Source organism: Erithacus rubecula (genome assembly GCF_903797595.1).
Source record: "Erithacus rubecula genome assembly, contig: SUPER_W_unloc_3, whole genome shotgun sequence".
Lineage (NCBI taxonomy): Eukaryota > Metazoa > Chordata > Aves > Passeriformes > Muscicapidae > Erithacus > Erithacus rubecula.
The window spans coordinates 65,013-89,071 of record NW_027636312.1 but is presented as its reverse complement, the minus strand read 5'-3'; the positions used below and the strand labels follow the sequence as shown (position 1 = coordinate 89,071).

General features: G+C 45.6%; 1 protein-coding gene across 2 annotated transcripts in view; it reads left to right on the top strand.

Moving 5' to 3' along the window:
- The first annotated feature begins 3,017 nt into the window (after positions 1-3,017).
- The window catches only part of LOC306814091 (protein ARK2N-like), a 65,207-nt gene continuing 44,165 nt past the window's right edge, over positions 3,018-24,059 (top strand). Inside the window, exons 1-2 of one of the 2 annotated variants that reach the window (XM_079329812.1) lie at positions 3,146-3,173; positions 3,537-3,673. The gene's annotated coding sequence lies outside the window, so the exon portion shown is untranslated. Of the gene's footprint in view, positions 3,174-3,536; positions 3,674-24,059 lie in introns of both variants that reach the window. The other variant, XM_079329811.1, reaches the window with a different exon arrangement.

Sequence of the window (24,059 nt, the reverse complement as noted above, 5' to 3'; positions counted from 1 at the left end):
AAACAATTAGTAATAAATACCAAAAAGGAAAACGAATTGGAAATACCTTTAGGGAAAAATTTATTCATAGATTTAGTTGAAAGAATTAGTAAAGAATTAAATATGACCAATTGCTGGGTATGCGGTAATACACAAATGTCTGAGATTTGGCCATGGGAAGGGATCAGTTTAAGCCCATTGGAAATTCTAAAATGGAAGCAAACTAACCAAACATCTCAATTACCTAAGCAAAAACGAAAGAAAGAACAATGGAATTTAAAATATAAACCTATTGGAGAAGAATGTATTAAAAGAGTTGGAAACCCATATAGAACATTTGTAGGAACTATGCCCTGCAAAAGGTACCTAACTATAAAAAAGTCAATTATAAGGTGGATACCTAAGGAGCCAAACAAATATTGGACAATACACCAAAAGGAAAAAGGATGTGTTTATCACGAAGGATATGATTTACATGAATGTGCTGGAAAGAAAATAAATCCCTTTTGGGGATTAGAGGAATTATCCAAGTATTGGTCATGTCCCACCGAAACCAACCAAACCTTTTGGACAGCACCCGAGTATCTATTCTGGATATGCGGAGACACTGCATATACCAATCTTCCAGGAGATTGGGCCGGGAGCTGTACAATTGGGATTATAAAACCTTCATTCTTCCTACTTCCCAAAAATTCGGGGTCTAAATTAGGAATTCCCTTGTACGATGATTTGAAAAGGGCTAACCGAAAGAAAAGGAGTATGATTAATTTAGGAAGTACTCAAAAATGGAAGGGACAAGTGTGGACACCTGAACGCATCATGGAAGTATATGGGCCAGCTACGTGGGCACAGGATGGGTCGTGGGGATACCGTACTCCCATTTATATGCTGAACCGAATCATCAGACTCCAAGCAGTATTAGAAATAATATCTAATCGAACAGCCCTCGCATTAGACCACATTACCGAACAGTTAACTCAGACCCGAGCAGTGGTCTATCAAATTCGGCTTGCAGTAGATTATTTATTGGCTGATGAAGGAGGTATTTGTGGAAAATTTAATACATCCGAATGCTGCCTGGAAATTGATGATAAAAGCGAAGTAATACGAAACATATCTAAAGAAATCCGAAAAATAGCATATGTAGGAAACCAACAATGGACCCCTCTAATGGACACTAGCTGGTGGGATGACTTCTGGTCCCTAAAAAATAAATGGTGGAAAAAAATAGTCTTTTTAGTTGCAAGTGCAGTCATAAGCTTTTTATTTTTACCATGCCTACTCCCATGCCTAATTAGGCTTATAAATACCACTATACAAACCAGTATAAGGAATATGACTGATCAAACGAGAGCTAAAATTTTGATGATCGGAACCCAAAACCCAGAACATGATTCAGCTAAAGAAATTTTAAACCAATTTCTAGAACTACAAAAATTATACCCCCAAGAAACCGAAAATTGTGATTTGATGCGGGTCAAAGACCCGATCAAAGAGAAAGAGGGGGGATTGTGGTAAAAAGTCTTAGCTGAAAACCATAAAACAACATTGCTAGAAGAGTTAAAAAGATTGTTGCTTACCTTATCATTCTATCCACTCATTCGTTTGTTGGTTCTTTGATCAAGTTGTTATGTTCTTTTCCCCAGTTAAATGTAGTCCCTATGTAATTCAAACCCTGGTTTATTGTATTTCCCCTATCCCAGTTACTTCCTCCTTCCGCCCTTCCCCTTACCTCATTTCCGGCCTTACCATTTCCGCCCTTTCCCTTACCTCATTTCCGGCCTGCTGCTGCCTGCCTATCAAGTTAGCCACACCCTATATGTAAATCTCCAGAAGTTTCCCAGTACCACCATTACTGGAAGTTGTTGTTGAAGAAAAGATTCACAAAAATAGTCAACCAACACCAAACCCAAGTTCACAGATCATCTCAACTAACAAGCCAAGTCACCTGCAATATGTCTTTTGTAACTGTTTAATCACCACAACCTTAAGGGCAGTTAAGAAGAATGACACCCCCAGACCAATGAGCCACTATTGAGATCTCGGACGTGTCCGTGAGGCTGAGACTCCCATCCCTACGTTCGTCGGGATCGGCAGGACCTCCTCCCGGCATTGCCTGGCAGCAGCAGCAGCAGGCGTAGGGCCTACTCCCTGTGACCCCCCATTAATAAAGAGCTGTTTAATAAAGGCCTTGGCCCTGCTACATTCACTACACCCCTGGTCTCTGACCGCAGGGAGTGCAGAGGCAGGATCACCAGGACCAGTGGTGCAGGAAACAGGAGCGTTGGACAATAGACCGGGGAGGGTGTTTGTGGTGCCGGGATCCTGACGCCTTCACCTGCGTCTCTCCCGAGCTCAACCCTCTTCGTCGCCCGGCCCTTGCGCCAGGGAAAGACGTTTCTTTCTTCTTGTTTCTTTCAGCTTCCTCCTCAGCTCTTTTCTTTTAGTGAGGCGCTCCGACTACTGTGCTTGCTTTATGTTATAAATGAGCACAAAGGGCCATACTCAAAACCAATTTGAAAAATTTATTGAGTACAGACGGCAAAAGCAAATTGCAGCGCTGGGTGGCAGGGAGACTCCGCTCCACAAAACTGCCACACCTGATCGAGTCGCAAGTCCCCCTTTTAAGTTCTTCCCTTCTTGCTGATTCATTTTTCCAGCTCGTTCTGCTTGCTCCTTTTTTCCTAAAAAAATTACTAAGACGTTTGGTTATTGTGCTAGCCTAAGTAATCAGTAATCACATACCCACAGACCAGCCCGCATCCCCGGGCTTCAAGATTACTTATCTTAAGCCTGCATGTCCGGGTTTCAAGATAACCTATTTTACAACGAACAAAAAGGTCACCATTCCCTCAGACTTTACACACTCTACTTCGCCACTGGCGAACCCCCACCCTCCGCTCCTCTTAGGGCTTGAGGGTAGGGGAGGGAGGGGACGGGGCCTCGGCCGCTCTGCGCCGTAGGGTGGTGCTGGCGGGCTCAGCGGCCGCTCTGCGCGGCGCTCAGTTGTTCCGGCGGTGGCGGAAAAAGGAAGTGACGCCACATGCAGAGCCCTGCGGCCTCCGGTGACATTCTCTCTGGCGCTGGGGGCGCGGAGTGGTGTCCGCGCGGCTAAGACGCAGCTCCTTTCGGCCGCCCATGCCTCAGCTGCAACCCCCCGGGGGGAAGGCTTGGAGGGACCTTGCGGTGTCCAGGTGAGTGGGGCCGGCGCGGCCAGGGCTCGCCCGCTGCACGCTTCTGTAGGGCTGGGCCGCCTTGCTTCAGCCGCGGGGGCGCTGATGCCGTTGCCGTTAGCCCGGCTGCGCGTGGGCGGGAGACGGCGAGGCGCCACGGGAGTGGCGGATACTGGCTTCGCACTCCCTCTACCCTCCCCCGGGACTAGCGGAGGCGGGAGGGCACACTTCAGGGTTCCGGTCCCGGTCCCATCGGGGTCTTGAAGGCCCGCGCCTTTATCATCCGTGCCCGCCGAGGGGTTTTCAGGGAAACGTGGGAGTCTGTTGGGAGCTTTCAGTACTGACCGCCTCGGTAATAGTGATCTCTGTCACGGTCCGGCCCAGTATTGGGACCGCGGGATCCAGCCTGGCCGCCGCTTTTCAGCTCTAACATTGCCTGGAGTCAGCGGATGAAAGCCTCACCACAGCTCCTGGAAGCAACTTTGGCCACTTAGTCTTTCATGGGACATCTGTAAAGTGCCGTGAGTTTGTGTTAGCTGTTTGGAGAAAAACCCTTTGAAAAACAAGAGGTGTAACCTGTTTCAGTTTTATGCTTCTCTAGTTTTTTTTTTTTCTTCTTTGTTTAGTTTGTGGGAAGCTATATTTTATATGGAAAAAAGTTCCAAGTTGTTCGTTGCTTATCTAGCCTGAGTTCTCCTTGAGCTCCTAATATCTAGGTTGCAGTTGTGGTTTTGAGCAACACAGCCATCCATAGAGAATGTAAAATTTAACTGTGCTGCTTTTTTCTTTTTAGAAGGAAAAAGGCAGTCTGAGTAGACTTGGAGTAATTTAACTATTAGCCCAATTCCAGTATTGAAACTTTTTTGCCTTTATTTTTAATTTTATTTTTGTATTAGTTTGTTAATAGCAGAACAAGGCAACTTGTCTTAAAGTTTGTGAAACCGTAATTGTAATAATTTAGTTAAACAAAGGCTTGCTTGTAACTAGTTCCACACTTTAAACCAGCATAAAGTACTTAACTGTTTCAAAGGCTGGAAAAAAATCTTGTCTATAGGGATTCTATGGCATAAGTCAGTCCTGTTTGGTACTGTGTTTTTTTGGGTTTTTTTTGTTGTTGGTTTGGGTTTTTTTTCACTGTCAAGTAATTCTAGCTTTTAAAAATGAATGAGTAGTAAATATTTGAACCTTTGAGCATTTCTTTAAAAAGATTTTATTTGGTTTTAAATCTCCTCTGGTACTTTTCAAGACCATAAGACCAAATAATAGTTTCACTTATAGGCAAGGGCTAGCCTATTTTCAGTTTTCAAGCTAAAGTCCAAACAGTAATAGCTCTCCCCTTAGAACAGCAAACAAACATTAGATTTAAAATGTTTCTCTTAAAGTATCCTACATTGCTTAAATTTATTTCAAAATGTAGTGTTTGACCTTGAGATGGAAACTGAAACTCTTTTGAGGTCTTCATCTTGTGGTTCTCCTGCCTTAGTTAACACCTGTAATGACCATTTCTATGATATAAGAGCTGAAAGTCAGGCAGTCACAACAGCACAGCTTCTCCCGTTACCCTGGAAGAGGGTAACATCGCTTTTGCAGAGCAAATAGGTTTGTAACAAGCTCTAAGGAGTCATTAAGTTACTTGATATGTGTTTTCTAAGTCCTAATATCTTGCCCCCCCCTTCATGTATGATACCAGAAAAGTGAAATGACGTGTGGAGAACTCAGCTATCTGACAGCAATCGTTTTTAAGCATAATTTTCTGAATATTTCGTACTTCTAGTGATCTAGCATAGTTTGATGTTGGCAAAAGAAGCTCCTAAGGGGGTGATTATATGGCTGCTAAAGGCTTATAAAATAGTGCTTTTTGTGGTTCATATATACCAGTAACACTGGTATTCTGTGTAGGGAAATAGGAGTAGGGACTGTGGGGGTAATGGAAGATAGTATGTGCGTTTGGGCAGCTTGTATTTATGCCCAAGATGAGGATAACAGTTCTGACTAATTTTTAAGCACTTTATTTTTTAATTATAATGTGTTGACTATTTCTGTTTGCTCTTTAGCCTAATTGCTGGTTGACATGAGGAGGTGCAATGAGATTCCTGAGAAATCAGGAGGAAGAAAGTGACTGTAGTCTTACGCATTCAAGTGTATGAAGTGTATTGCCGTACAGCCTGGGCATTTATGCTTTTGCTCGATAACTGCATGCAGTCTGCCTGCCTGGTAGAAATTAAAGTGCACAAGCAACCTGGGAAATGAGTGGATACATTAAACTGGATACTGTGAAGGGAGGGGAAAAGGTAAGGAACCTGATGCCAACCACAAGGCAGTTGAGAAAGGTCAATAGAGTGATCACAACACACAGAAACTAAGCCCTGCTCTGACTGATAAAAGAGAAATAGGAAGGATGTTTGTGTGCATTTCACAAATGAGCAGATCACACTGGCAGCTGACAGTGTGGAGGAGGTAGGGATTAATCAGGTAAAATAAGATTGAATTACCAAGAGTAAATATGGAGAATCATGAGGGGCTTTGAACACTAAATGTTAGGGAGATAAGTGGATACAACTTGATCTTGTTATAATGAGACCAAGTTATATACTGAGATCTCATGGATATAACTTGATCTGGTGAGTGAACTGGTGATTGGTGGCCATCTTCACCACAATGACCACAAAGCAATCGAGTTTAAAATCTCTGTTGCCAGGAGGAAAAGTCCCAGGAAAACCTCAACCCTGGATGTGAGGAGAGCAGACTTCAGGCTGCTCGGGGAACTCGTGAGTAAGGTCCTCTGGGAAAACACTTTTGCAACTGCTGGGGTCCATCTGTGCTGGTCACTTTTTAAACATTACCTCCTAAGGACACAGGAGCAGGCAATTCCTAAATGTTAGAAGTCCAGCAGGCAAGGCAGAAAGCTAGCTTGACTGAACAGGGACATTCTTTTGGAGCTAAGGCAAAAGAAAAAATACTTGTATTTGAAGACTCTTTCAGGCTAGCATTTTTGTTTCAATGTATGTGGATTGTGGATTTGATGTTACAGTGAGACTTTTGTAGTGTCCTGCACAATGCTATTCTGCTTTGATGCTTAAAAATTTCCTGGAAATGAACAGAAAAAGCCAGACCTCAATTGGATAAGTGGTTTTTCTGGCTATGTTTCTGCTCTAATGTCTTGTTTCATGGTGCTTGGTCATTAGCATTTCAAGACATTTAAGAGAAGGCAGATTTCACTTCCATTCTTCCAAAATGGATAGAGGCCAAGAGACTCTCAATAGCAGAGCTGGAAATAACTAAGTGCCAGACTTTATAATATGAGCTGTCTGCATGATGAAGCAATTACCATTTCAATAATTTGTTTTTCATTGGAAATAATTGCATTTCCATTATACCAGTTTGAGGTTGGTGCTCTATGTACTGTACTGTATTACTGTGTAATAGTACTGTCAAACTTTTTGAAATAAGAAGTGTTGCAGTGACCTGGTTCTGGGTTAAGCCCGGCACGGCAGCCCAAACCCCAGGGCCACTCGGTCCATATGCTCCAGAACACCAACTTGGTGGACAGCAAAATGGCGTTTATTGAAGGGTCACAGGGGTTTTTATAACTTGGGCTGTTAGTGTAATTTCCTTCTGCTCATGTCCGGCTGGGTGAGGCCAGGCACGGAGCAAAGGTCTCACTGTGAGGGGGGAAGGGGTCCTAACTGACCGTACAGCTCGAATTCTTCTGCTCACATATCCCTAACTCTCCACATTTCCCCCCCTTCTCATGATTAGTAAAAATCGTATAAAATTATAAAATGTAGACATTATACAATTTCATGGGTTAGTAAAGTTAGTATAAAATTGTAAATGTGTTAGTAACTGGCATGCCTTAAAGTAATTGTCGGTGTTCGACGAACATAATGTTAACCGTTTCTAGATGCTTTTTAACTAATAGCACCAATTTGTTCAACATGCAGGGCCTGAAGATTAGTGTTAGTAAGATCATAGTTAGTGGGCCTATTAGGGTAGAAATTAGGGTGGTGAGCCATGGAGACCGGTTGAACCATGACTCGAACCAGCGCTGTTGAGCTTCTCTGTCCATTTTTCTTAGGTTTAGTCAGTGTCTCAGTTCAGCCATGGAGTCTCTAACGACTCCGGTGTGGTCCGCATAAAAGCAGCATTCCTCTTTCAAGGCGGCACACAGGCCTCCTTGCTGCATGAACAGAAGGTCCAGTCCTCGCCTGTTTTGGAGGACGACCTCTGAGAGTGAGGAAAGGGATTTTTCTAGGGAAGAAATGGATGTCTCGGTTCTCTGCAAGTCCTCGTCGACAGTCATCTGCAATTGGGCCAGTCCTTGATGTTGTGTTGCCAGGGCCGAGACACCTGTGGCAGTGCCGGCAGCTCCTAAACCGAGGAGCATCGCGATGGTGATGCCCGTTATCACTTCTCGCTTGTGGAGCCGGTTGGGTTCCTTGAACAAGTGGTACACTTCTTCTTCCTGGCGATACAGGCCTCTGGGGACAATTAAAACTTGGACACAAAAGTCGGTAGAATGATTGAATTTGTCAAGGGGTACACATGGGCTTACCCCGGATCGTTGACAGACCCACATACCTGATGCTGCTGGGATCACCCACTGGAACTTCCCCCCTTTAAGTTTGACGAATTCCTCACAGACGTTGCCCATCCGCTTTGCCAAGGTTGCATTGCCAAAGCATTTGCCTTGGCCCGTAACCTGGCTTAGGGTAATGCCTCTCCGGGGGGTGTCCCATCTGCATTGGCGTGGATTGTTTGACTTTGAAAAAATGAATGGGAGATCGAGGGCAACACCTTTGTAAAAAGGGGGTTGTGCATCATAACATAACCAGCATGATTCTGTGAGGTTTGGGTTGGATTGGTTTAATGATAAAAAGGTAGCATTTAACATGCTTAAGAATGGATTGGAGAGGGTTGGTTTGGCTAAGAGATCGGATGGGGAGGAGGTAGATTTTAGCATCGGTGTTTTGTGGCTAGAGCTACGGTTAGCTGTGATCTCCTCCCTGGGCCTGCTCATTGTAAGAACTGGATTGGGTCCGACTGATTGGGATATCGGAGGTGGGAATCTGATAATTTGTATGTTTGCCCAAATGCAGCGAGAAAGGTGAACAAATGCTGTCCAGGCTTTGCCCGTGGCCCAGCTATCATGGGTTGGCTGTAGGATTGTCATGACATAGCCTGTGCAGGTGTGCTGTTTCCTGCCTTGGGGAAAAATCACGTACCCATTCATATAAAATTTTGGTTTGAGACAGCCGTGGGGAATATACTTAATTTGCAGGAACTTATCAGGCTCTTGTGGTTTCCATCTATTGCCTGTTACAATAGTTTCACACCCCCAATATCCACAATATCCATACCCTGGGTAATTACAGTAACTTTTTCCTGGGTTGGAAGCAGGGCACCAATAGGTCTGAAATAATGTAGTCTCTTCACATTTGGGGAACCCTGTATGCAAGGGAAAAATGTCTTTTGGCCTGAACTTGAAAGATGGGGTGTCGGCTGTAACGATTTCTTTGATGACCCTCTCACGTGAGGGATTGAGTAGGACCCACCTGAAGGGCTGGTAAGGGTAATGCTTTGTGTCTGCTTGTCCTCCGCCTACTAACCCTAGAAACAAGATAACACAGAGATACCTCTGCTGCTTTGATTTTGATGATACAAGCTTCTCGGGTGATGCCGGGTTGCTCGGTGGTTTCTCTCTCTGTCCTGGTAGTGGGGCATACGGGTTGCGGGGGTGTCCGATGATCCAGTCCTGCAAACAAAGTCTCACAATTCTCATTAGCTCCACTCTGAAGGTCTGGTTTCATCGATTTGAGTGGACACCATTTGATGTCCCCATCTCTTTTAACGGCTGCATATCCCCGCCCCGTGAGCACTAGTCTCCAACCTTGTTCCCACTGTCCCAGTTCATTTTTGATCACAACCCGTGGGCCTGTCTAACGCTCGAGTGGCCCAGTGTCTCTGGGCAGGACTGTTCGTTTCATCCCCCCTAGGTTATTCATTTAACGCTAGCAGCGCGGTTGCTAGTATGAGAGCCTGGTCACCCGGAGGAATGGCACTGGCGAAACCTTCTGTCTTTGCTAGTACTTCCAGTTTGGTTTTCAGAGTCTGATTTGCTCTTTCAACAATGGCTTGTCCGGTGCCATTGTATGGGATGCCATGTATCAAGGCGATGTTCCATTTCGAGACGAACGCTTGGACTGTCTTTGAGGTGAAGTTTGTGCCGTTGTCTGTTTCGATTTGTTTTGGAGCTCCAAGCCATACCATGGATGTCAGCCAATGTTGGATGGTCGCTTTGGAATCGGTCTTGAGGTGCTGTGTGGCCACGATCATGCTGCTGTATGTATCCACGGTAACTGTGAGCCACGCTTGGGGTTTTAATAGCTGGCATTGTGTAAAGTCTGTCTGCCATATTTCTGAGGCTTTGAGGCCCCTGGGGTTCATGCCGCTTGACCACAGTGATGATTTCTGACAGTGAGGGCACGTGGTGACGAGATGCTTTGCGTCCGCGGCAGAAATTCTGCACTTCTTTGCAAGTCCAGTCGCTCCGATGTGAAGAGATTCATGCAATTGACGGGCTTTTTTCAGTGTCCATACGCCTTTTGCGGCATCGTCAGCCTTGTCATTGCCAATCTGGTTGAATCCTTTGATTGGGTTATGGCTGTTGATGTGGATGACAGATATGATGCCTTTCTGAGAATAGAGTGCTTCTTCTAGCATCACTGCCACCACAGACACTGACACACCTGGTCCGGACATGGCTAAGCAGAGCTTGGCCACAAATATGGAGTCAGTCACAATGTTAAGATGTTCTTCTGGGAACAGTCCGCATGCTAGCACTACGGCAGCTGCTTCAAGTTGCTGGACTGAAAGCGTGTGGTCGGTTGTCTTGACACATTGCCATTGTTCTCCTGACTGCCATACTGCTGCTGTGGTAGAGGTCAGTGACGATGCGTCCGTGAAGATGGTTGATCCTGACTGCGGTCGGTCGATTATCTTTGGTGGGAGGTCGATGTCAACGACGGTGAGCAGCTGAGCCCAAGGGGGTTTTGCCGCATAGAGAATCTCTCCTCCGAAGCCTGCAAGGGCCATGGCTAGGTGTTCGGATACTGTTGTCGACTGCGCGGAGAGCTGTTTGCGGAAGGGCAAGTATATCGTGGCAGGTTCGATGCCCAAATGTCCTAGGGCGCGTTTCCTGCCTTTCATGATGAGGCTGCTGAGGCACTCGACTCCCAGGCAAAAAGCGCGTGACGGTTTCCCCAAGACCACCCATTGTATCGGTTGGGATTTGTCGGGGGGTCCTTGAGCTAAGGCTCCCACTCCCCCCTTTTTTGTAAAGTGGACATACAGATCAATCAGTGTACTTGAATCCCATCTGGTGAGCATGCTCACTGACATCTGGTGTTCGATAAAGTTGAGCCAGCTTATCGCTTCTGGTGTCAGGGTTTTCTGTTCCCATGGGTTCTTTCCTCTCAAGAGGTCATTTAGAGGGTCCATGACCTCGGGAGGAATCAGGACATGTTGCGGAGCCACTGCAAGGACCCTACCAGCTGCTGCACATCATGGAGCATCTTGATGTCTCTGCGGATTTTTATCTGGGGAGGAGTTACGTAGGAGCTTGTGATTCCCACTCCTAGGAAGGTCACACACAGTCCCTTTTTTATTTTTGCACTCGCTATTTGGAAGCCATTTGTCTTTAAGGTCTTGGAGATGGTTGACACCAGCTGATCTACTTGACTTGTTGAGGGTGCAGCGGTCAGGATGTCGTCTATGTACTGGATGATGGTCGCAGTCGGATTGCTCTGCCAGGCTGGTGCTAGCACTCGGTCTACTGCGATGGTAGGGGAGTTGGTCATTCCTTGGGGTAACATTTTCCAATGAAAGCATACGTTGGGCCGCTGGCTGTTTGGAAAGATGATGGAAAAGGCGAACCGCTCCTTGTCATCTTCGTGAAGGGGAATAGAAAAGAAGCAGTCTTTGATGTCAAGTACTGCGCAAGGTTGTCCTCTCAGTATAATCGAGTTCATGAGCAGAGAAGTTTGTACCGGGCCCATTGGCTGGATTCTCTTGTTCACTTCCCGCAGGTCATGCAGGAGACGAAAGCCTTCACTGGACCGTTCAGGTATTACGAAGATGGGGGTGTTCCATGGGCTCGTGGAGGGTTCTATATGATTCTTGTGTAGCTCACGGCCAACTAGCTCAAGGAGAGCAGTCATTTGAGGCTTGGACAAGGGCCACTGTGCGACCCAAACCGGATCGACTGATTTCCAAGTTAGTTTGATGGGCAATGGCAGGTATGCAACAGTGGCCCTTAGAATAAATTTATCACCCTAACGTCTAGCATGGCTAGGGCATCTCTCCCAACAAGGGTGGGCAATCCAACATAACGTATGTTATAAGGGTGATAGTCCTTTGTCCTGGTTTGAAAGGACAGGTGTCTGCCAGTAAGGGCAGAAGTTTCCCTTTGGAATAGAGACTTTGGTTCCACTCCCCCCACAAGTATTATAATTGTTTGAATCAAGGACTCTGAGGCAGAGATAAGGGGGTGGGAACAACAGCTCTTCCACTAATATATCCAACTGTACAAGCAGAGAACAACAACAGTTAAAATTGCCAACAGAATGAAATAGACAACTCAGTGTCAGTCCCTCTAGATGCAAGTACGCCGTCTCCGCGCCTAGTCCACAGCCCGGATCTGCCGAAGGGCAGGCGGGAACGAAGGCAGGAGGGAGGGGAGTGGGGCGGCAGTGGCCACGCCGGTCCCGGTGGGAACGGGCTGAAGCGGCGGCTCCTCGCTCACTGTGCGTGTCCGGGTGATCAGCTGTGTCCGCAGAGGCAGGAGGCTGGAACGGGGCAGATGCAGGGCAGGTGATCACAGAGGGTCTGGCTCTGCTGTGCTCCGGCCGCGTGGGCTGACGATCCCGCGCGTCCTCCTCCGAGCTCCCCGGAAACCCGAGTGCCCTCCTGGAAGCCTCAGAGGCCCCTCCGGGAGCCGTTCCCACCCACCCCTTTTGTCTGGACTCATCAGACACCCTGGGTGTAGCCCGGCCAGCTCCATTGGCATGATAATGGGAAAAATTCTTTCAATTGACACAGTAATAGAAAAAACACTCAACTCCCAACATCCTTCCTGGTCCTCTCTTGGTGCAGAGTGTTATTGCTATCGGTTGGGTGCTTTTGCGGGTTCGGTTCATCCCTCCAACTCTGCTCACCATGGGGGCTTCTTCTAGCTTCCTTGGTAGAGGCCAGTGTATGTCTGGGATGACAGTGACTTCTGATCCTGTGTCCACCCAGAAGGGAAGGCAGAGGGCCGAGTCGTCAGAGCTGTTGTGGAGACGACACTCTGCCTGCACGATCAGTGGGTGCTTACCCACCTTCACACCAAAGGCCACCCATGGGTCTTGTTCCTTTGCTTTCATGGCCAAAGCCACCCAGACGCCTCGTCCCCAGGGAGCTGTTCTGGGCAGTCCTGAGATGCGGATTGGTTTGACTGAGCTACTGGTTGGGCGACAAAGTTGGTCACATCTTGAGGAGGTAATGGGTGTGGAAGCCCCCTGCCCCATTGAGGGTTGCTGTAGCTGGGCCGTTGCATGTTCCAGGAGGGCGGGGGCTGGGTACATCCCAGCTGCCCCCTCCCCTTCCCGTTTCCCTGAGGCTTGGATCTGCATTCCTTAGCTAAATGCCCCTTCTTTCCTCATGCCCAGAATGGTCCCCTAAGCTTCCCCTGGCGTGGCGGAGCAGCTGCTGGTGGGCGTCCTGACTGGGGGCAGTTTACTGCTACGTGGCCTGCGTGGCCACACCTGAAACATGCCATCACACTGGTTATTGCAGTGCAAACTGCTGCTTGGATGGGAGTTAGGTGTTCTTCCTTTGCAACATGTCTGATCATGGTTGTGAGATTGGACCCAGGTGGCAGTGATCTTAAAATGTCCTTGGTGGCTGAATTGCATTGCTGGCATAGGCAGTCTGCCAGCACAGGACCCTTCGCCTCTGAAGGTAATGCAGAGGAATCTAATGCTGCCTGAAGACGGTCCACAAACTGAGTGAAGCTCTCACTCTCATTTTGCTTTATAGTGGACCATGGCAAAAGTTTGGCTATTACTTTAGAAGCAGCACGGATGGCTTCTCGGGCAGCACGGGTTGTTGTCATGACCTCATGGGCCCGCAGGCCTTCTGCCTGTGCTTGTGGGGTGATCATAGTAGGGTCTGTGCCCATTAGCCTCTGTATGCCGGAGCCGTGCAGGGGATGGTCTGCCCCTGTTACTAAGGCTAGCTGCTTTACACAATTGTCCTCCCATTCTTGTTTAAAAACGATCATCCCCGCCCCATCGAAAATTAGTCTACAAGTCTGTTTAATATCAAAGGGGAGCATGTCATCGCCTCCAAAATCGCTGTCAATGATTGCGGAAACCATAGGAGAATTAATTCCCCTGTCCGCAATCGCTTTGACAATTGCCAGCATGTCTTTCGGATTTACCTGCGAGTAGGTTCTTTCATATCCGCCTGCCCCCCCACTCGAACCGGGAACACAAGAGTGGCCGACGGAGCCCACACTGCACAAGCTATTTTTATTTTCCGCCAGTCTATAAGTGGGGTTCGATCTTTCTCTGATATCCCTTTAACCCACGCAGGAGCGTTGCTGCTAGTGATTTTATATGCCGCTGCTCCCATTTTGTTACAGTCTGAATCGGTGTCAGAGTCATCCTCTGACCACCTTCCCAGCCGCCCGTCCCAGCTTGAGTCAGAGTCTGAGCCGGAAGCCGACTGACTGGATCCTTCTGGGCTGCTGAGCCTTTTCCTCGGGCTCTGCCCCCGCCCCTTCTTCCGGGGGTCGGGCCGTTCCCTCCCCCTGTGCTCTCCCCGCCTCCTGCTGGGAGAGGTTCTTTCCCTATAAGGACCTGATTTAAAATGAGCTCTTTGATTTGTCTTAAGCTCCTTCTTGGGGGCCGTCCCTCCTCCTTGCTTGCCTGCGCTTGCGCCGTTCAGCGAGCCGTCTGCATGTCCGCCCCCTGCGTCACTGGTCCACCCCCCACCACGCGCTCCGGCGCCATTTTCAAACGCATATGGCGGGGGTGGCTTTTTATCAACCGCTTCGGATTCTGAGATTATAACTGCATTCTGCGCCTCCTCTGCTAGCCCCTGCCAAAATGTCCGCGCGCGTTCCCCCCCTTCCGATGGTGGTGAGTCCTTTCCCAGGGGTCGCGGAGGGGGTTCCAGGGTCCGCGCGTCCGCGCTCCCGAGCGGTTCAAGCTCCTCCGCGGTTTGCGTAGCTGCCCCGATCCCCAGCTGCGGCACGGCTAATAAACAAGTTCGCGCGGCCTTCCAGGTCTCCTGCTCTTGCCGAGCCCTTTGCAGAGCCTGGATGACTCTGCCCCACGATTTGAGGGTTTTCCCTGAGCCTGAGGACATGGTTTCCTCGGCCAGAGCCCTCGTGCATTTATCCCATATCTCCGGATGGAGAATTTTTACGGGGCTTTCTATAACCCCTATCTTTATCAGTCTCGGCACGGCGAGAATAAAATCCTTAAGTTTACACTCTATGCCTCACTGCGTGTGTATCTCACTTAGGACCTTCGCGACAGCTTCCATGCCCCTTGCTGGTCTGGGGACATCTCCCCACGCTGCACTAGACCAGCCATGCAGCTGCCGGGTCCTCGTCCAGGCAATCCTCAAACCCCGGGCGGTCTCCCGGGATTCGGCGCCACTTGTTGCAGCGGCCTGGTTCTGGGTTAAGCCCGGCACAGTGGCCCAAACCCCAGGGCCACTCAGTCCATATGCTCCAGACACCAACTTGGTGGACAGCAAAATGGTGTTTATTGAAGGGTCACAGGGGTTTTTATAACTTGGGCTGTTAGTGTCAATTCCTTCAGCTCACGTCCGGCTGGGTGAGGCCAGGCTTGGACCGAAGGTCACCTTGTGAGGGGGGAAGGGGTCCTAACTGACCGTACAGCTCGAATTCTTCTGCTCGCATATCCCTATCTCTGCACAAAGAAGAAGCAACTTGATATAATGGCCAGGTGCGGTTAAGAAACTGCTGTTCTCTTGTATTGTGGCTTTCTTATCAGCTGGTAATTCTTCTGACTCTTCAGCACACACTCCCAATTCTTGCTCTCTTGGAATGCCAGCTCTGGGCAGAGGCAGTTCTAAATAATCTGGCAAAAAATAAAAAGTTTTAGGGGAAAAATGTTGATAAGGAGTAGGTCAGGAAGCTGTTTATGAATTCCATGTACTTGTGGCTGGAAATAAATGTAAGATTTTAGAGGCTGTCTCCTAACGAAGTTGAATAAAATGCTGATAGCCTGAGGCCCTCTCACTTTTAATAAGATGTCTTTTGGAAATTAGGTTGTCATTGTGGGAAAGAATAGGCATATGGGTAGCAGTGCCCATGAGCTGAATTACTGATAAATAGAGTTTGAGTTGTCAATAGCTGTGGTTCCTCCAGAGCTGGGAACACCTTTTGATCAGCACTATGCAGAATCTGTGAGGAGTTATAAAAAAATATTTATTTGAATATTGTTTTTAGAAAGCCTTCAAGGTAAAGTTTTATTTTCCATGTTTCCACTTACTGTTATTAATAAGTCATCTTAAAGGCAATTCATAGGCTTTGGATCTGCTCACTGTAATAAAAAAAGTCCAGAAATTGTTGACTAGCATAAAATTAAAGTAGGGAAATACATTGAGTATCTTGCCAGAGTTAATTTCATAAGTCCTCAATAATTAGCTATAGACTTCACCTCATTTTAAAGTTGGATAAATAACAGACACTTGATTTCCTTTTTTTTTTCTGCTTTTTTAACATCTGTGATGGATTACACTGTTTGTATGGAACTCATGAAGCTACAGCAATAATAACACTGTTGAATGAATGGAATGGGATTGCATCAATACTCCAGACTTTATGCTCTTTTTTTCTTTTATCTCCCCTTTTGCCGAGGAAGTTGTTTATATTGTTTATGTCTCCTGTTGCTAATTATTACTTTTATTCTCAAGAAAGCTCTGCCAGCTGAGCCACTCTTTCCTAAATCAAGAACAATGATGCAAAAAATAATTTTGGGGTAATTGGTGTTTTTATTTAAGGATAAGTAAGGGGTTTTTTGGTTGGTTGTTTTTATTCTTTGTTTGTTTGGGTTTTTTTTCCTCCTACCAGTACTTGCATGGTACTGCTGAAAACTACCTTTTTTCTTCTGCCATTCTTGTAGCTGGTAGCTTGGTATCCTCTTACTGTGATTTAATTTCTGTAGTCAAATATATGCAAAGTCTTCTCTATGTCATGGGAAATGAATGTCCATTTCCTGGTGTTGGTGGTTGGGTTTTTGTTCTTTTACTGTGTCAGTTTAAAGAATTTTTCCCATTATCATGCTAACAGAACCTGCCAGCTACACCCATGCTCTTTTGGCGACCCTAGACAGAGGGATGGGTGGGAGCTGGCTTCTGGAAGGGGCTACTCATGTTTCCAGTGATCTCGGAGGAAGAGAACCCCCTGTCTACAGTACAAGCGGCCAGAACTCAGGAGAGGCAGGTGCTCTGCAGTCAACTGCCCTGCATCTCCCCCACTCCAGCTTCCTACCTCTGAGGACACAGCTAATCACCTGGACACAAACGGTGAGCAAGGAGCTGCCCTCTCCAGCCTGCTCCCACCTGAGACACAGCACAGCTGCTGCTGTTCCCCCCCCCCCCACTCCCACCTGCTCTCCACAGCTGTGCAGGCTCTGTCCTGTCTTCAGCACCAGGACCGAGCGCAGAGAGAGAGTGTGCCTGCATCTAAAGAAAGGACTGGAACTGAGTTACCTGTTCTGTTTTGTTGGTAATTTTAATAACTGCTGTTGCTTCTGCTTGTACGGTTAGATATATATTGGTAAAAGAGCTGTTACTCCTACCCCATTATCTCTGCCTTAGAGTCCTTGATTCAAACAGTTATGATACTTGGGGGGAATGGAATTAAATTCTCTATTTCAAAGAGGAGCTTCTGCCTTTATTGGCAGACACCTGTCTTTCAAACCAGGACACCTGGTCTTTCTGTTTCTTCTTGAAGTAGAGGTTAAATGTTTTCACCTGTGCCAACTGGGAGTAAATACTGTAGAAAACATCTGATAGTAAAACCCATGTTAGAGGCATTCATAATGCACATGCAACTGGCTTTTGGCCTAGTCAGTTCTGGTTTATTTTTTCAATAAAAAAGTAGCTTTTGATCATCTGTTTGACCAACTCGTGTTTGGTTTATACTATTTTTTCACCTGTTTGTCAAAAGCTTATTAAAAATTAACTCTCTTCTGCACTGTCCTTTTTCTCTACCAGGCTTCTTTCTTCTTTGGTGAAAGACCATGCCACAGTCCCTATTATTCTTCCAGTGCTCATAGACATTTGTCTATGGCTGTGGCATCCTACAAGAATTTAATCTTTTTTGTTTGTGCTGCTTTCAGCTGGGGTAGAGTTAATTTTCTTCACAGTGGCTGGTATAGGGCTAGTGTTGTATTTGTGCTGAACACATGGTTGATAATATAGAGATGTTTTTGTTATTGCTGAGCAGGGCTTACATAGAGCCAAAACCTTTTCTACCTATCGTATTGCCATGCTGGCAAGGAGGCTGGGAGGAGACACAGTTGGGACAGGTGACCCCAACTGACCAAAGGGATGTTCCAGACCATATGAGATCATGCTCAGTATATAAAGTAAGGGAAAGAAGGAGGAAGGGGGGGACATTTTGAGTGATGATGTTTGCCTTTCCAAGTGACTTATGCATGATGGGGCCATGCTTTCCTGGAGATCACTGAACACCTGCCTGTTCATTGGAAGTAGTGAATTAATTGCTTGTTTTGCTTTGCTTGTGTACGTGGCTTTTAGTTTCCCTATTAAACTGTGTCCTAGGTTGCAATGTAAAGATATGCCCAAAGGTATGTAGTCTATCACCATCTGTTGAAACCAGGTGGGGCAGTGATTCTTGTCTCTGTGGGAGATATCCTCTGCTAATGGGCCATCTGTTAAAACCAGATGGGGCAATGTTCTTTATCTTTCCCACGACCCACCCTTCCTCCAGGAAGATATCTTCTCTTAATGGGCAATTGAGTCCCATTGTATGACTGATAAAATTACATCATCCCATTGGGAGATGTTCCACCCAGGGCGAGGAGCTAAGCCTTTCCTACCTAGATAAAAAGTGAGATTTGGAACACCAAAGCTGCCCTTACCCACTGGTTTCCAGAGGACAAGAGCTACCAGGAACCCTGCCACGATTTTTACAAGATCACTGCTTTGAGAAGACCACTTCATCCAGGCTGCTACCACCTCCCTAACTAGCGAGGTATCAGGTTGTATTCTGACTCTGTCAGTGTTTTTTCTTTTGTACTATTGCATGTATTTTATTTATTATCTTTTTTTCCTATTAAATTGTACTTCTGATTTGGAGTCTCACTGGTTTTGATTTCAAAACTCTTACAAACTGTCTTTATGTCAACCCAGGAGTTTTCTAGCTGTTACTCTTCTGTTTCTCTCCCCAGTCACGAGTGAGAGAGCAGCTGTGGGGGACTTGGTTGATGGCTGTGAAACTATGATGTTGTATTAGTTTTTTAGGAAAGCTCAGTTAAGGAGGAGAATGTTAGGATTTGTAAAGATATAGACTCAGAGGTTAGGTATGTTGAGCTAGCTGTGCTCTTGAGTACAGTTCAGGGGTGTAAGTGAGCTTTCTTGGTGAGAAGGTGGCATGTTGCTTCCAGTGAGGTTATAATTCTTTTTTACCAAGTCCCAAGACCACTGTCACAAGTGCTTTCTTCTTCAGGAGCACTTTGGACATGTAAATATTGTGGTATTTATTGTTAACAATCTGGTGGGTGCTGAAATCAATTAGTACCTCTTATTTCTGGTCAGAAAAGATCAAGGGTTTGGTGACAAGAGCAGCCCAGCAGCAGTTGGTATCTCACTATCAAATTTTCACAATTTGAATGTAACATGACTTTGCCTTTAGTGTATTGACGCCATTTATTTTTCAGTAGTATGCCTACTGCATATCCATGCTGCAATATTTAGATTTTATTCTATGAGCTTAATAACTAAAGAAACAAATAAATATTATTAGTGGCTTGTGGATGAGAAAATGGCTTGAGGTGAGGGTTTGGTTGGCTTACAGTTCCTTTCCAGCCTTTCTGTAGACTTTGGGCATGTCACCTGTTCTCTCAGTTGGCCAGACCATATGTCCTGCTTTCAGCAGCGATAAAATAAATTTCTTCTCAGTAGCTGGTACAGTGCCGTGTTTTGGATTCAGTACAAGGATAAAGTTGATAACACACTGATGTTTTGATTGTTGCTGAGTAGTGCTTACCCAGGTCAAGGACTTTTCAGTCTCATGCTCTGCCAGTGAGGAGGTGTATGAAAAAGCTGGGAGGGAGCGCAGCTGGGACAGGTAACCTGAACTTACCCAAGAGAGATTCCACACCATAGAATGTCATGTCCAGTTTTTAAACTGAGGCAGTTATGTGGAAGGGGGGGCTAATTGCAGTTTGGGGATGGGGTTTGGCATCAGTCAGTGGGTAATAACTGTATTGTGCATAGCTTGTTTTCCTTGGGTTTTCTCTTTTTTACTTACTATTATTATTTTTATATTTAACTTGGTTTCAATTATGAAACTTTTCTTATCTCAACCCACAAGTTTTTCTTTGGATTCTCCTCCCCATTCTACTGGGGTGGGGGGGTGGTGAGCAAGTGGCTGCATGGTGCTTAATTGCCAGCTGGACTTAAACTGTTGCCTTTTTTTCTCAACTTGGAAATGAAACTTGAGATAATTTTAGTAAGGTGTTAATATAAAAGTAGATCTTTATTTGAAGGCCTTCATGGGCACTTATGGAAAGATGTCCACAAAAGACCATCCACATGGGGTTAATACAGTTTTTATAAGTACACCAAATCAGTGTAATTGATAATTAAGCACCAATTAGGGGGAGAAGTGGTGATGCAATTCTCCCCCCCCCCATCAGATAAAGCCCCTTCTCTGGAGCCCCCCCTTTAGCACTAGTTGTACTTTGTCCATGAAAATGTATCTCGAAGAGTTGTTCTCAACCTTACTTCCCAGGAAGAACTAAGATAGCATAGAGGTCTTTTACTCCCCCAGGGTTCTGAGCTCTGGAATTCGTTTTGTCTTTCTGCTTAGGGAATGGCCATGGAAAAGTACTGGGAAAACTAGTCACTAATTGTCCTGGTTTGAAAGGACAGATATCTGCCAGTAAAGGCAGTTTTCCTTTGAAATAGAGACTTTAATTCCACTCCCCCCAAGTATTATAATTGTTCAAATCAAGGACTCTGAGGCAGAGATAAGGGGGTGGGAATAACAGCTCTTTTACTAATATATCTAACCGTACAAGCAGAAACAACAGCAGTTGTTAAAATTGCTAACAGAACAGAATAGATAACTCGGTGTCAGTCCCTTTAGATGCAAGCACGCTGTCTCTGTGCTTAGTCCCAGCCCGGAGCTGCCGAGGGCAGGCGGGAGGGGGCGGCAGCGGCCACGCCGGTCTCAGGCGGGAACGGGCTGGAGCGGCGGCTCCTCGCTCACCGTGTGTGTCCGGGTGATCAGCTGTGTCCGCAGAGGCAGGAGGCTGGAACGGGGCAGATGCAGGGCAGGTGATCGCAGAGGGTCTGGCTCTCCTGTGCTCGGCCGCGTGGGCTGAATACGGGGCATCCTGTTTCAAGCTCGCCGGAAACACAAGTCCCCTCCCGGAAGCCTCAGAGGCCCCTCCGGGAGCCGTTCCCACCCACCCCTTTTGTCTGGAGTCATCAGAGACCCTGGGTGTAACCCGGCCAGCTCCATTGGCATGATAATGGGAAAAATTCTTTCAATTGACACAGTAATAGAAAAACACTCAACCCCCAACACTAATGCAATAGACTACACAGCTACAAATATATGTGTGAAGAATACAGAGAACATATAAAAGAAAAAAATGCAAAAACCAAAACAGCATTAAAATCACACACCATAAAATGAGCAAGTTACTGCTCCATGCTAAAAACATACTGGCTTAAAGCCCGGACATTAATTGGAATTGAATAAAAATATTTTAAGCTTTAAAATACCTAAGAGTTTGCTTTGTTTATTTCCTGTGTTTATATGCATAAAAAGGTCTGATCATAAAAAATTTACAAACTGTAGTGGTTTAATATCTTATAACTCATCTTCACCAAATGGTTGTCATAACTCCATACTACTTCTAGTTCAGTGCCTTGAGCTCTTAGATAGCTGTAAGAAATGGAGACATGCTGGTGAGTTGCTGTGTGAGCTACAGAAGTGCCTATAAGACAGCCGGAGTGGTTGTGTGAATTAAGTAGGTAGCACTGTTATTGGAAAGGAACATTGCAGAGTGTTGTGATCTGGGTAGTAGTTGGGGCGGAAGCAGATAAAGAAGAAAGAAGGGCCTTTGCAAGGGTTTCACAGACATGTTTATTTCTGCCACGCGTATGGACAGTCCAGTGTCTGGGGCAAAAGGCAGAGGCCTGGTCTGAGGGTCTGGGTTTAAGGATGTGGGTCTTTTGGGGCAGGGGAAGAAGCATCAGAGACCAATTACTATGGGACATGGGGGTGTCACAGAGGTGGGGTTAGGGTATGAGGGCCAACAGGGGAACAGGGTGGGAGTGACCAGCAGACTGAGGGACAGGGAGAGGAGGCATGGGGCTGACCAGAGAACAGGGCAGGGTTAGCTGTTCTGAGAGGACAGCTGAGAGGAGCCATTAGTGTTTCCCTAACTAGGGAATGCCTTTTAGGGTCTCCACAGCAAAGAACCTGACAAAACAGCTCTCTTATCTGCTGAGAGTCAGATATCAAGGGGTTGTACAATTTTAGAGCACTGTTTTGCAAGATCAGGTGCATTTACAGTACTCTCCCTTGCTCCAGGCCTGTGGTTGCTGTCAGGCAAAATTCTCACCGTGCTGTCTTTCTGGACCCTGACTGATCTCATTCAGTCAGCTAGCCAAGGTGCACAGCTTTCTTCTGTGAAGCTGAATAACAAAAGGAGTTTGGACTCACTGCCCCAGAACATAGGCAGTTCTGACTCTTTACAGTGTTAGTGAGCTTTGACATGAAGGGCTCCTGTAACTGCATCCTTGTTGAGATTTTCATGGGTTTAGGTCTTCAAAGAGACAAGAGCAGTTGTTGGGTGCTGTAAAGTTGTTTACTGCAGAGGCACATTAATCTCAAATTCAAGAGTCTGAAATGTTAAAATCTGTGTGCTGAGCTATTTGGAATAAAGTCCCAAATAGAAGCAGCTCCCTGGTATAAAGTTCTGAGCAGAGGCAGGAGCAGCAGTTCTCTAGTACAGAGTCCTGAGCAGAGGCAGCAGCTCCCTGGTACAGTCTCGAGAAGAGGCAGGAGCTCCCTGGTGTTTCTTTTACTTCTCTTCTTGTTCTTCTTCTCCCATGTGGTGGTAGTGATGATGATGATGGTGGAGGAAGAGAGAGGGGCTCTCACTCCATTACACAGATTTTTATTTGTTAATTACCCAATGAGCTAAAAACATGAACCTAAAACATTCCTTCTAAGCCTATTTAAATTCTAGTTCTATCGTATGAAAGTGGTGATAATTCTTACACATAACTTACACATATAGGTCTATCTATTCATACAAATAGTTCTATCTCAAAAAATTAAGCAATGTTCTTACTGTTTTTATTATGTCTGGGGCTAAGTTTCTGAACTCTCACTGAGGCTTATACTTTGTACTAGATTTTAAGGCTTTTTGCTCTCTTAAGGAACTTACAGCATATTCTTACTTAAAACTAAGGCTTCTACTTCATATCTATGCAATTTAATAATGTTTCTACTTACTTAAAACTAAAGCTTACACTTCTATTTCATGTCTGTGTGGCTTAATATACTTTAATTTCTCTAACGTTTTTAATTCAATTCCTGCATTCTGATCTCACTCTGAGAGACTCAGAGAGGTTTCTGTTTTACACACTCCAACATAGCCTGTGCCTCATGGCACTCATTTCTGCTTCAATATTTCCAAATAAGAGCAATAATGAGGTACATTTGTGCCTGTTCACGCTGGACTAGCTTTGATTTTTTTGAGACAGCTCAAGATGTTTTCAAATGAATACTGAAATACTGAGATAGCTTTACTACTTTGAAGTTACATTGCAGTTGTCCTGATCAGCTAACTGGAGTTATTAGTGAATACTTCAATGTTTGATTACTTTCAGGATATTTCAGATAGATGTTATTAATCTGAGAAGTACAATTAATTTATTACCGTTATGCTCAAGCAATTTAAAATGTGGCTTTTTTATGAGCATTGCTTTATTGACCACAGTATAACAATAGATAGACATTTCTTGAAAAGAGGAGGTTTATTTATATAAAACAGCATGAACTAGCAGAGGAAGTACAGAATACATTTCTTTTCAGTAATAGAAATGGATAGGCAAAGTGGGAAAATTTGTTAAGATCTTAGGAAAACACGGCACATCCTTATGGATGATCCTCTGTAGTGTGATCTTATGCAAACTAATATATAGCAGAGAGAAAAAAAAAACATAGTATGGCTCTCCTCACATTGATTTCTTCCACTGGTTTTGTTGATAGAATAATGAAAAATCTAAATGTGAGTCACTTAAATTTTTAGGAACAGATAGTAATAAAGATTTTTAGAGTAGAGAGCCTTGTAGTCTTTAAATTGCTGCGCACTTGAGAAATTTGGTTTCAGTGTGAAAAAGAAATGAGATTTTTAGAAGGTTAAGTGCAGCCAACCTTCTGAACTTTTATCTGTGTGCTGATGAATTTATTTTTACTAGAACTGTGATTTTTTTTTTTTCCCCATTATGAGATTCCAGCTCAGCTGGTGAATGGGTGAATTTTTCTGGAAGCCTGTGTGCAGACTTATGAACTAACCCATAGCTAGTAGTTATCTTTCATTTCAACAGAAT